Source organism: Bos indicus, chromosome 7 (genome assembly GCF_029378745.1).
Source record: "Bos indicus isolate NIAB-ARS_2022 breed Sahiwal x Tharparkar chromosome 7, NIAB-ARS_B.indTharparkar_mat_pri_1.0, whole genome shotgun sequence".
Lineage (NCBI taxonomy): Eukaryota > Metazoa > Chordata > Mammalia > Artiodactyla > Bovidae > Bos > Bos indicus.
Genome location: NC_091766.1, coordinates 61495136 through 61508902, shown reverse-complemented (window position 1 = coordinate 61508902; position 13767 = coordinate 61495136). Strand labels below are relative to the sequence as shown.

The 13767-nt window shown below is 52.9% G+C and overlaps 1 long non-coding RNA gene across 2 annotated transcripts; it reads left to right on the top strand.

Annotated features, from left to right (window-relative positions):
- The first annotated feature begins 988 nt into the window (after nt 1-988).
- LOC139184200 (uncharacterized) lies at nt 989-13421 on the top strand. 2 transcript variants are annotated; one of them, XR_011567753.1, is made up of 4 exons: nt 989-1079; nt 1505-1628; nt 7850-7987; nt 13325-13421. It is a non-coding gene; the product is annotated as an uncharacterized lncRNA (long non-coding RNA). The 2 variants fall into 2 exon arrangements; XR_011567752.1 differs by having other exon boundaries at nt 13322-13421.
- The last annotated feature ends 346 nt before the right edge of the window (nt 13422-13767 follow it).

Here is a 13767-nt window from a genome sequence, read left to right as displayed (position 1 = left end):
TACATCCTCTGGAGCTGGGAACAGGGCAGGGCCTGGAGACTGCACAGGGAAGGCAGTTCCCCAGACAGACAAACAGGATAGTCTATAGACTGAGAGAGGCTGGAAGACCCTCACCTGATCACTGGGGTCCCAGGTTCTGCTAAGAGATAGGGGCATCAGGAGCTGAAACTCCCTGAAGCTCACCTGTAGGGGAACAGGGGTCGAGGTAAACCCTGCAGCCTGTAGGACGCGGCCTGGGGTGGGGGGTAGGGTCAGAACTCAAATTCCACACCTTTCACGGGGAAGAAGGATGCAGACCTGTTCTGGGAAGCCCTGGAAGAGGCTCTGGAAACCAACCATGAGGGTGGAAAAAGCTGTGGGAAGTAGATGCCACCCGACACCCGGAAACTGTAGCCATTCTAAAAGCCCGGCAGCCATGGTGGCAGTTGAGTTCTCTGCTGGAGGAGGGAATGGGTAGGCAAAGGCTGGTCAGTGTTGGTCAGGGTGGGCTAGAGGATCCCTGTGCTGGGAGAAGGACCAGGATTCTTCTCAGATTCTCCCAGGCTCTGGGAGTTAATATCTAAGGTTCAAAGTCAGCTGGTGATGTAAAGATCTGGAGACCTGGTTCTGAAATTCCATCTCTTTAAAATTCTGAAATGAAACACATGAAATTTAAAATGTTCTAGCAGTCATGTTTTAAAAACAACAACAACAAAAAAAAGTGAGATTCATTTTAGTAATATTGTATTTTACCCAGTATATCCAAAATATTATCATTTTGACATGTAATTAATACGTTATTAATGAGATGTTTAAAAGTCTTTCTTTTGTACCAAGTCTTCAAAATCTACTATGTATTTTAAATGTACAGCTCATCTCAATTCAGACTAGTTACATTTCAAGGACTCAATAACCACACGTGGCCAGTAGCTACAATGTTGGCACAGCACAGTTTAGAAAGCTACAATCTATGACTCACTTTTCTAAAATTCTGAGATGCTGTGCCTCTGAGATTCTAGAATTCTCCAGCATACTCAGGTTCTGTAACGCTTCAAATGTGATTCCACCAGATTAATGTGTTGCCCCAAGTCTGCGTGTGGGTAAGGCTTCTCCCCATGTGTCTTCTATGTGGAAAGAAATCCAGGCCCCTGCAGAGCCCCTGGGTGGGGGAAGAAAGGAGCGAGGATCCCTCTCCTCGGCCGCCCCCACCATCTGGCCCAGCCGGAGGAAGCGGGGGTGGGCGGGCCTGTGTGCCCAGGGCGCTGGCCTCTCCACATGGTGCTGCCTCTCCCACCATCCCTCCGGCTCATCAGCTCTCCATCCGTGTGCACAAGCCTGGCAGTGAGACTCCTGCCTCTGAGTCCTCCTGGGGAGGGGGCATGCCCCTGCCTCCCCACCCTTGGTTTCCGTCCACTCTGGAGAGCCTTTGGGAGGCTGCTGCAAGCAGATGGGGTTGGGAATTGTGGTTCAGATCCCAGATGGAAGGCCCTGAGGGTGGAACTGGTCTCCATCTGTTCGAGGCTAGGGCCTGGAGGTCTGAGGACGGCAGAAGTCGGAGACTCACCCACTGCACCTCAGAAGGCTGTGAGGTCCTGTGATGTATGTTTGAACAATGCAGGTGGAGAAACTGAGGCCCACCCAGGCATAAGGTGAGTGTGGTGATCTGCCAGAAGGTGGCCTCCTGCTTAGCCACAGGCCTCCTCTTCCTGCTCTCCCTGCCCCACCTCTACCTGTGGGAAAGTCAAGGTACAAACCCGGCATGGCAAGGTGTCAGTGAGGCTGCTGGAAGGTCCATGGCGGGGTTGCAGCCAAGTGGGTGACCCCATAGCTTGTGGATGCTTGTGCCAGGCCCAGGCTTTCCTGGTTCCAACCAGGCTCTTCCCAGGCTCCTCCTGCCCCAGGTTCTACAGGGGATCTGGGGAATGGGAGCTTGGGCATAGGCAGAGTCTGGGTGAGGCAGAAGCTGGACCTGGTGGGGGAGGGTCTCCGTCAACAGCCATCAGCTTCTGCATCAGCTGGTATCCAGTTCTGTCCTCTGTCTCAAAGTCCTTTTGTAGCCACAGCCTTCTTTATCCTCACAAAAGCCCAAGAGGAAAGATGGGCGGGAGAACTTGCCATCAGCCTGTCAACTCCCAGCACAAAGGCCATGCAAGGGCCTGGTGCTGTAGCTTTGTTACTGTTCCACTTCTCACAGGTGGGGAAACTGAGGCCCAGAGAGGGGCTGTGACCTGTCTTAGGCTACAGAGCCAGAGGGGAATCACTGGCTCAGCACCCATTCAGGGAGCACCCCCCACCGTGCTCCCGCCCCTGGTCCTGCTCCACTCCCAGGCACTCAGATGCTCTGCAACTAAGGAGATCAGGAGTTACCCACAGCCACATTTTCCAGGCTGGGCTGCTTCCAGGCTGGGTTTCCCCTCTGGGGAAAGCCCCAAGGTTGTTCTGCATGGTCAGGAGAACCAGGGAGGAAATGACAAAAATCCTGCTAGAGAGGGCTGCAGAATACAGCCCAACCTTTGGCCTCCAGGGAGTGGGGGTGGCCTCTGGCTCTGCCAAAGTGGGGGTGCAGATGCAGCAGTCAAAGGGTGTTGCAGGGAGGCAGCCCTGGAACCTTGATTTGGAAAGGCACTGGCTTTGGACTGATGTGGGCCAGGGTTCGGTTCCATTACTGCTAGCAGTAGCTGTGTGATTGTGTGTCCGTGCCTTCCCCTGGGCTCCCTGCTCTGTGACCTGGCTGACACACAGCTCCAGGGCAGTGGGCGTCTGAGTATACAGAAACTAAGCCCACAGTTAGTTCTCGCTCAAATGCCCTGTCCAGGAACCGTTCCATTTTGGGGTCCCCCATCACTTTGCTGCCACAAAAATGCTCCATAAATTCTTCTTGAATAAACGAATGAATGACTGTTGCCAGCGAAGAGTAGAGCAAAATACAGGGGAAGGCTGGACTTCCCTGTTGCTTCAGTGGTTAAGAATCCACCTGCCAACTCAGGGCACACGGGTTTGATCCCTGGTCAGGGGAGATTCCACATGCCTCGAGGAAACTAAGTCCATGCGCCACAACTCTAGTGGCTGTGAAGACCACGCGCTCTAGAGTCTGTGCACCTACAGCCTGTGCTCCAAGAGAAGCCACTGCAACAAGGAGCCCGCCCACCTACTGCAACAAAGAGTAGCCCCCACTCACAACTAGAGAACTAGAGAAAGCCGGTGCACAACAAGGAAGACCTAGCACGTCCAAAAACTCAAAATCAAAATGGGGAAGGCATCAAACTAGTCCATCCAGAGATCCGACAGAATCTGTCGTGGCTCACGGCATGGCCTCATTTTTTAAAAGCCCATAATAATAACTACCCTCTCCAAAGCACTCACTATGTGTCAGGCTTTGTTAAGAACCTCAGGGCACTTAGTTCTCCCAGTAACACTCTGAGAAGGCGTGACTATTACCCCCACATTCCCAATGAGGAGCCTGAGGCACAGAGAGGCTCAGTGACCCTGTGGTCACATTGCTGATTCACCGCAGCAGCTGGACATGGACCCAACCTTCCCGCCCACCGGGTCTGCACTCGCGGGTGGCCAAGGACCCTGTAGCTCTCCCTTCCTGTCTCCTCTGGCCAGGACTCCTATCAGGAGAGGCTCGCCTTCCCAGGCTGGTGTTGGGTGCTGCTCAGGGCTTCCCATGGGTTCTGGAGGCTCCCCAAAATCAGCCTTTGGTGGTGAACGTGGGAGATGAAGTCGGGGCTCTACCCACTCCAAGACTGTCGCCTGGGCCCTTAGTCAGAGACTGATTCTCACAGCTTTCTGGCTGCTTCCTGCCCAGAGGCAGGCAGGAAGCCAGACCGCGGGGACTGGGGCTCCAGCTCCTTTGTCTGCCTTTAGTTCACCCCCCCGCCCCCTCCCCCGAGCCAACACTGCCCCAGCTGTGGACCTTCCTCTTCCTTGCCCAACTTCAGACCCTGACCTGGAGGGTCACTCCCGGGCAGACTTTCTAGCCTGAGGACAACCACCCTCGGGGCTGGGAATCCAGGGACTGGGTTCCATGCACTGCCAAGAACTGGGTGAGGTGTGGGGAGGGGGGACACTTTTCTCTCCGAGGAAGGGGCGTATTTGGAGAAAATCTGCCCTGAGATGGGGGAGGCAGGGGTCGGGAATGTGCCAACAAGTCATATGGGCACATCAGTTCTCAAACAAGCTCCGCAGTGAATGTGTGGGATCGTCCTGACCACCCTGCTTAGAGACGAGTTAGCTTGTTATCACCCCAATTTTAACACAAGAGGAAGCTGAGGACCAGGAGGATTCAGAGACTTGTTCATGATTATGCAGACATTTGGCGGCAGAAGCAAATCTTTACCCAAGTCTCCAGAGACTGTATGGGTATAAAAACTATTATTATTACAAATATTCACCAAGCTCTGACTCTGCCAAAATCTTCCCTTTCGTTACCACATTGAATCGTCTTAGAAATTCTAAGTAGTGATCCCCATGCTACAGATGAGGAAACTGAGGACTGAAGAAGCAAATCACCTGCCCAAAGTCCAGTTATCTGCATCCACACACCCACTTGTGAGGATGTGAAGGCAATTTGAACTCAAATCTTTCTGGCTCCAAAGTCTCGGGTCTCACAGGGAAGACAGGGCTGCCTCCAGCTGGGGTAGAGGAGTCACCTTATTTCCCCAAACGGGGCCTGGAAGAAGCCTGGCCACACCACCCCTGTTCACAGTGCCACTTTGGGCTTGGTGCCGCTTTGGGCTTAGCCCCTGGAGCCTCTCTGGCAACGGCCCTGAGAAATGTAGCAGGCGCTGCAGGACTCGGGAGCACGACAGGGCCACGGCTGTGTGTCAGCAGCGTTCCTGGCCAGGCCTACATGGCCCGGTGACAGCCTCATAGGTAAGCTCACACACATGTGCACCCAAATTCCTCCGTTCATTCATTCATTCACCAAACACCAGCCCACCAGCCTTCATATTTCTATACACGTTTACTTTTTTTTTTTTTTTAAGTCACTTCTTTTGCTGACCTCCCCAAGCAGGGACAGCTACATATTGATGAGGCCCAGTACAAAATGCAAACATAGAAGAACCCCTTGCTTAAAAATGAAGAACTCCAAAGGGACTTCCCTGGTGGTCCAGTGGTTAAGAATCTGCCTTCCAATGCAAGGGACACAAGTTCCATCCCTTGTCGGGGACGGGCCTTCCCTGGTGGCTCAGACGGTAAAGCGTCTGCCCGCAATGCGGGAGACCCGGGTTCAATTCCTGGGTCGAGAAGATCCCCTGGAGAAGGAAATGGCAATCCACTCCAGCACTCTTGCCTGGAAAATCCCATGGACGGAGGAGCCTGATAGGCTACAGCCCATGGGGTCGCAAAGAGTCGGACACGACTGAGCGACTTCACTTTCACTAAGGTCCCACATGCTGTAGGGCAACTGAGTCCCCATGCCACAACTACTGAGCCTCTGAGCACTCCGGAGCCCATGAGCCACGTGAAAGATTCCGCATGCCACAGTTAAGACCTGATGAAGCCAAATAAATTAGTAAATTAAGAGTTCCAAACCAGGGACAGCAGGACATTCAGTGAGGTACAGAGCCCCGCTTAGTGCACAGGGGCCCGGCTGTGGGCCCACCCGCCCCAGCGCACCTCAGCCTCGCTCTCTGGACCCCACCTCTTGCCACCTCATCCTCCTTTCATATTCTCACAAGGTCCACCTCTGAGGTCTTCACCCCAGGCTTTTGCAAAGGCTGTTCTCCCTGCCCTGAACACTTTTCTCAACAATTCTCTCATGAGGTCCTTCTCATTGTTGAGCTCTCAGCTGGAACGCCACCTCCTCAGGGGGATGCGTCCCTCATCCCCCAGCCTCACGGGGCCCCCACCCTTAGCTCTGCATCATAGCTGCTGTTTATCCCTTCCTAGCAGGCATCTATCTATGCCCTCAAGTGTAACTTGTCAGCTTACTGTTTACTACCTAGCCTCCCCGGGAGATCCCCAGGGCAGGGCCGTGTCTGTCCTGTCCAGCACTGAGTCCTAAGGGCCCAGTCCAGTGCTTTGGCCATGGCAGATGTTCAGTAGCTATTTGGAAAACAGTGAATGAATAAATGAATGGACACAGACACCCTTCTACCCCATCTCCCCGCTACGTTGCCTCTCCCTCTGCCTCTGCACCCCAGAGAAGCACAGGAGTGCTCCCTGAATGTCCTGGTGCTCCGGATATCCCAACACAGAGAGCTGAGAGACTGAGGGGGGCAAGCGGATCCTGAGGCCTTGAGATGGGGACAGACAGAAGAGGCAAGGCCCGGAGGCAGGGAGGAGAGGGGAAGAGGAGGAAAAGTGCAAAGAGAAAGGAAATGGAGCCAGAGGAAGGAGAGACAGGCACACAAAGAGGGGCGAACGAGTTGGCTGGGCTCGGAGATAATTCCGTTTCTCCTCTTTATTTGTGAAACTAATAATTACTATTAATACCTGGCCCCTCCCTGGCCCTTTCATCCAGGCTGGTGGGGAAATTTCAAAGATGAAAGTCCAGGGAGAGGGAGGTGGTGCTCTCAGAGGCAGATACCAAGGCTTCACAAGCACTAATTAAACTTGGCAGCCCCTTCCAGGTGGGAGCACTCCCTGGGCCTGGCCCGCCTCCCCTCCTCTGCAGGAGGCTCACTAACTGCAGCAGGGGGGTGGGGCGGTCAGCAGAGACAGTCGTGGGGGAGGTGCCAGAAAGAGGAACCTCACACCAGGTGGCACTGAAACCCAGGAGCCCGGCCCCCAACTGAAATTACAGCCCCATCCCAGAAGCCGCCCTCCCCCCTAGCCCGGGACCAGGGTCTGTGTCCCCGGGGCCATCTGCCAGATGGTGGTGGGGGAAGCGCTCCTGGGAAGGAAGGTCTCAGCAGACAAAGAGGCAGAGTCAGCAAGTCCGGCTCCTCCACGTGGCCCCAGGGCCACCTGAATCCTGGTCTTTCACATCCTCAGGGGCCATTTCCTTGCACCACCCTCACAGAGGCCGCCCCTCTCCACCAGTCATCAATACATCCAGAAGGCTGCCCATCACACCTGAAGCCATGGGGCTTTCCTCACAGTCTCCCATTATTGAGCTGCCTGGACTTTGGGCTGAGTGAGCTCATCCAGTCCCTTGACATTAAGTTCAATCTAGGGACTTCCCTGGTGGTCCAGTGTTTAAGACTCCATGCTCCCAAAGCAGGGGATCCAGGTTCAATTCCTGGTCAGGGAACTAGATCCCACATGCTGCAACTAAGAGTGTGCGTGCTGCAACAAAGACAGATCCCAAGCACTGCAACTAAGTCTAGGTGCAGCCAAATAAATAAATATTTTTAAACTAATAAGTAATAAGCACAATATACAGACTCCTGACTGACTCACTGGAAAAGACCCTGATGCCAGGAAAGATTGAAGGCAGGAGGAGGAGAAGGGGGTGACAGGATGAGATGGTTGGATGGCATCACTGATTCAAGGGACATGACTTTGAGCAAACTCCTGGAGATACTGAAGGACAGGGAAGCCTGGTGTGCTGCAGTCCATGCGATCACAAAGAGTCGGACGCTATCTAGCGACTGAACAATGAACAACAGAGGCTCTGGAGATTATTTCAGCGGCCTCAACCTTTCCAACGAGCCCCAACTGCCTGCCCCATCTTTCTACTAGGATTTCACAGGGATGGCTTCAAAAATAACAGAGCCTGACCTTGTTTCCCATCTTCCACCCAGCTCAGGCCCTCCCCCAGGCTCTCCCACCTTGGGAAATGGCCCCACTGTCCACCCGTTGCTCATGCTTGGAACCTGGAATCATCCTCACCCCTGCATGCAATCCATCTGAAAATCCTGCTGATTCTACTTCCAAAGTACCTCTCAAACCTAGACACTGTCCTCCACCTTTGCAGCTGCCAGCATGCTCTGAGCCACCATCTTCTCTCACCTGTGTGGTCATCTTCACCCGAATCCTAAACAAAGCCAGAGTGGACTTTGAAACGCAAATCACACTGTGCAAGCCCTACTTAAAGCTCCTCTCCCTTCTTACGGTATGTAGATGATAATACACACCCCTCACCAGAGTCGTCAGACACCCTCTCCCCCCACCCCCCAACTCCGCCCCAGGGATGACCTCCCCTCCCTCCCCTCTCCCCCCAAGCCCCCCATCTCCCTGCAGTCGCTCAACACTTTTCCGCCTTGGCAGCTTTTGCATGAGCTGTAGCCTCTGCTTCAACTGTTTCTCTGCCCGCCTCATGGTTGCACCTTCTGACCCTGAGTCCTGTTGCTGCCCTTCTAAGACTGAGGCTCCCTCACCAACCCCCCAACCTTCTTGGGTCTGCTTATCAGCTGGCTAACTCCGGCTGTCTCCCTGACAGCCTCCATGTCTGTTACCAGTTGCTTTATTGTTCACCAATGCCCAGCACGGTGCCTGGCACATGGTAGTAGGTGTTCAACAAACATGCTAAATGGATAAATGCCCAGGATTCGTATCCCGGTACCACCAACCCATTGGACTCTGTTCTTCCATTCAGAGTGACTCAGAGCAAGTCCTTCACCAGTGGGTCCTGCCACGTGGCTGGTATCTGTCCTAGGACGCCTGGTGGCAATCACTATTTACTCCACTTTGAACCAGCCAAGTGACCTTGGGCATGGCACTAACCTTCTTCTGTCTCAGTTCCACTTTGGAGAAGTAATAGTCTGAGCTCCTGAGCTGTGACAAGGCCCTAAGGGAGAATGTACACCAAAGCCGAATCACAGCCGTGTCCCAAGTAGATATCCTGACAAACGTGAAGATTTACACACACGCTGACTTACGTTTACACTCCCCAAGCAAGCTCGGGGCTCGGATATTACAAAGCTTACCGCCGCCCCACTCCTCACTCCAGTGTACCAGCCCCAGCCAAAGCCTTTCTGTCCCCCCAGAGGCCTGGTGATCGGGCGCCATCTAGTGGACACCCAGGGGAAAGACATCATTCCAGCCCTCTGCAGTCCTCACGGTGGGCGGGGCAGCTCCCTGGGACCCCACCCTGACCATCCTCAGTTCAGTTCAGTTCAGTCGCTCCGTCGTGTCCGACTCTTTGTGACCCCATGAATTGCATCACGCCAGGCCTCCCTGTCCATCACCAACTCCTGGAGCTCACTCAAACTCATGTCCATTGAGCTAGTGATGCCATCCAGCCGTCTCATCCTCTGTCGTCCCCTTTTCCTCCTGCCCTCAATCCCTCCCAGCATCAGCGTCTTTTCTAATGAGTCAACTCTTCGCATGAGGTGGCCAAAGTACTGGAGTTTCAGCTTTAGCATCATTCCTTCCAAAGAAATCCCAGGACTGATCTCCTTTAGAACGGACTGGTTGGATCTCCTGCAGTCCAAGGGACTCTCAAGAGTCTTCTCCAACACCACATCTCAAAAGCATCAATTCTTCGGTGCTCAGCCTTCTTCACAGTCCAACTCTCACATCCATACAGGACTACTGGAAAAACCACAGCCTTGACTAGACAGACCTTTGTTGGCAAAGTAATGTCTCTGCTTTTTAATATGCTATCTAGGTTGGTCATAACTTTCCTCCAAGGAGTAAGCATCTTTTAATTCATGGCTGCAATCACCATCTGCAGTGATTTTGGAGCCCCAAAAAATAAAGTCTGACACTGTTTCCACTGTTTCCCCATCTATTTCCCATGAAGTGATGGGACCAGATGCCATGATCTCAGTTTTCTGAATGTTGAGCTTTAAGCCAACTTTTTCACTCTCCTCTTTCACTTTCATCAAGAGGCTTTTGAGTTCCTCTTCACTTTCTGCCATAAGAGTGGCGTCATCTGCATATCTGAGGTTATTCATATTTCTCCCGGCAATCTTGATTCCAGCTTGTGCTTCTTCCAGTCCAGAGTTTCTCATGATGTACTCTGCATACAAGTTAAATAAGCAGGGTGACAATATACAGCCTTGATGTACTCCTTTTCCTATTTGGAACCAGTCTGTTGTTCCATGTCCAGTTCTAACTGTTGCTTCCTGACCTGCATACAGGTTTCTCAAGAGGCAGGTCAGGTGGTCTGGTATTCCCATCTCTTTCAGAATTTTCCACAGTTTATTGTGATCCACACAGTCAAAGGCTTTGGCATAGTCAATAAAGCAGAAATAGATGCTTTTCTGGAACTCTCTTGCTTTTTCCATGATCCAGCGGATGTTGGCAATTTGATCTCTGGTTCCTCTGCCTTTTCTAAAACCAGCTCGAACATCTGGCGGTTTACGGTTCACGTATTGCTGAAGCCTAGCTTGAAGAATTTTGAGCTTTACTTTACTAGCGTGTGAGAGGAGTGCAATTGTGCGGTAGTTTGAGCATTCTTTGGCACTGCCTTTCTTTGGGACCATCCTCACCCAGCAGAAATGGCTAGGCCTAGGAGTGGAGGAGCTGCTCATTGCCCGTCAAGGCCCTCAGCCTCTCCCCAACAGCACAGAGGCCTAACCCCGAAGCCCTGAGGGCCCACCTCCCCACACTTCAAGCTTCCCACAGGCTGTTATCTCAGCCTGGGAGCTCTCCCCACCTTCTTCTTTCTGTCTTGGCTGACCCTTGCTCGTCCTCTGCACCCCTACTCTAGGCACCTGCCTGGAGGCCCCTGACCAAGCCAGAGCTGCCCCCGGGGACCCCATAGGCCCCCTCACCGCCTGTTGCTAAACCTGATGCACACACTGTTGTTTCTTGCCCGTATTTATCCTTTGTTGTTACTGTTCAGTCGCTCAGTCGTGTCTGACCCTTTGTGACCCCATGGATTGCAGCACACCAGGCCTCCCTGTCCATCACCAACTCCCGGAGCTTGCTCAAACTCATGTCCATTGAGCTAGTGATGCCATCCAACCATCTCATCCTCTGTTGCCCCCTTCTCCTCCTGCCCTCAATCTTTCCCAGCATCATGGTCTTTTCAAATGAGTTAGTTCTTCGCATCAGGTGGCCAAAGTATTGGAGCTTCAGCTTCAGCATCAGTCCTGCCAATGAATATTCAGGATTGATTTCCTTTAAGATTGGCTGGTTTGATCTCCTCGCTGTCCAAAGGACTCTCAAGAGTCTTCTCCAACACCATAGTTCAAAAGCATCAGTTCTTCGGTCCTCAGCCTTCTTTATGGTCCAACTCTCACATCTATATTCCTCCTTAGACAAAGACTTTTTTTTAGCATTTGTTTTGTACAATATTTTTTTCTGTGCTGTGGGAACCTTAATTCTCTGACTAGGGATCAAACCCACGCCCCCTGCAGTGGAATCATGGAGTCCTAACCAATGAACCCCCTGGGAAGTCCTAGACAAAGACAATGATAGCAGACCCTGTAACTCTCCCCTCTGTATGCTAAGTACTGGCAGAGTTCAGTCCCATAAGCTCAGGTGAGTTCTGTAAAAATCCAAAGCAGGTGGGTCACAACCGGTGGAAGATGGAAACTGAGGGTTTCCAGGAAGGATTCAGGGTGCTGCTTCAGGCTGGGCCCCATCTTTGAGCCCCAGCTCCCACTGAGCTGCAGTTACTCTCTGACGTCCGGCAATGTTTCTCTGGTGAGCTAACACTCCCTCTCTGGGCCACAGCTTCCTCTGCCCACTATCCCCCTTGCTCCCTCCAGCAGAACTTCCCTCCAAAGAATGAAGCCCATGGGCAAATTAAAATACACTCTGCTGCGAAGAAAGGGAAGCAGGGGGGCTTCCAGGTTGTGCTCCAGGGTGCAGGAATAGGCTTGGATTTCTCGAGGTTAATTCCCAGTTCCTCTTTCATCCACTCGACAAATACGTTAAAAAAAAAAAAAAAAGCCTGGATCTGAGATTAAAAGTATTGGGGCTCTGGAGTCAGACTGTCTGGGCCGCAGTCCCAGTACCACTGTTGACGGCTGTTGGCTGCTAACTAGTTTCCTTAGCTGTAAAATGAGGGGACAAACATTGCTGCTTCGCAGAGTTATCGGGAGGATTCAATGAGAATATACATGCAAGTCATGGGCACGGGGTCTGACTTTAGTGCGTCTTTGATGGAAGGGCTTGGTGCCGCCGTCATTCATGGAATAGCTGCAGTGCTGGGTCACTGGTCTCACGCTGCCTTTCTCCTCCACCTGGCACCCAGGGCCTCCCTTGGCCCAGCACTCTGCTCCCTATGGGCCCTAGGCAGCCCCTCCCCAGCGCCCCCGTCGACAGAACACCTACAGCGGAACCCTTCTCTGAAAGCGCTCGTCTTGCCCTGGGATGTCTGCTCTCCTCTGAGGACAACGCATTCCCCTGCAGGCCTCCCAGTGGCTTTCTCTTCTACAGCCTGGGGACAGGAGAGAAAAGGGAAGAGGGGAGAGAGAAACCACGGGCTGTTCTCCCTGCTCTTCATTGTCCCTTTCAGGCCGTTCTCTGTCCCTCCTCCCCAAAGGATGCCCGTTTTGAATCCTGTCTCCGCACTGCAGCACCCAGGCCTCCACCTCGGGGCAGACGTCTTCCACCCTCTGGGCCACAGCCTCCCGTCTCTGAGGGCTTGCCCCTGGCCGCGGTACCACCCTCAACCAGTTTGTTCCTGTTGTAGTTCCTGGTTATTCCAATATTCACAGAGATGCTGCTGCCATCACCCAGGCCTCTGGTCCCTTGACCTGTCCCTAAGGATATTATCCCCTCCGCCCCAATGTCAACCACTCACTGCCAAGGTCTGAAACTCCGCCCCAAACTGTTATCTCAATCTCATGCCCCCCGCACCCCCATCCTTGACCTCCATCTCAAAGTATCAGCTGGTACCTGGACTTCAGCCCTCCCTTGCCCCATTGGGCCCTCAAATCCATTTTTCCCACCATCTTCCTGCTGTCCCTCACCCCTGATGCTCTCTCTACCCCAGTTACCCCAGTTTTAGCACCTGCTCAGTGGCAGTCACAGTTTTGATACATTCACCTTCCAATCCCCTGTTCCTCTCCCAAGTTGTCTTCTCTTGGCAAAACTGCAACCCCAGTGAAATCCAACCCTCTGCTGACCCTTTGCCTACATCCAAGCAGCTGAACATGGCTGAGAAAACATCGAGTGGACCTTTAAGCAAGGCCCAGAATCACCCTCTCTTCCCTCTAGTTCTTGGTGAAGTTTCAAACCTTCTCTCACCACCAAACTTCAATATTCGCCCACCCCCAGCCTCACATCTGTTCTCGCCCCACTTCCCTGACTAGAACATTGTCAGGCTCCACTCCCACGTGCTCACCCTCCAGCCCCACCCCTCTCCCCGTTTGCACAGATCGGCTATCCACGCTCCTCTCTAAAGCTGCTACCTCCATCTGTGCACTAGAGTCGGTCACCTCTTCCTACTCAGGGACACAGCTCCATCAGCTTTTTCCACTCTCTACTAGACCATTCCCACTGGCATACAAATATCTGTTACTGATATTTTTCTGTTTTATTAAAGTAGGAAGAAGAAAAAGAACCTCTTGATCCTGCTTGTTCATTCTGCCCTTCGGCACACCTTCGCAGTAAAATTTAAGCACCGTCTGTACCTCCGTCTCTTTCTTTCTTCAATCAACTCCATTCAAGCTTTTGCACTCCCCTCCTCTGCCCCTGCCACACACACCCTGACCACTCGCCAAGGTCCCCAGTGGCCTCCGAGCTGCTACACCAGTGGTCACTCTCGGTCCACATCTCCCTCAACCTCTCTTCATGTGGACATAGCCCCCACTCCCTCCTCCTGGCCTCCCTTCCCTCTCCCGGCTTTCTGGGCATTCCCTGGCTGGGTTTTCCTCCCATCTCACTGCTCCCTGCTGCTTCTTCCTTGGCTATCTCTTTCCCTCATCCCCACACTTTGAAGTTCAGTCCCTGGATCTCTTCTCTATCTACACTCAGCTCCTGAGTGGTCAC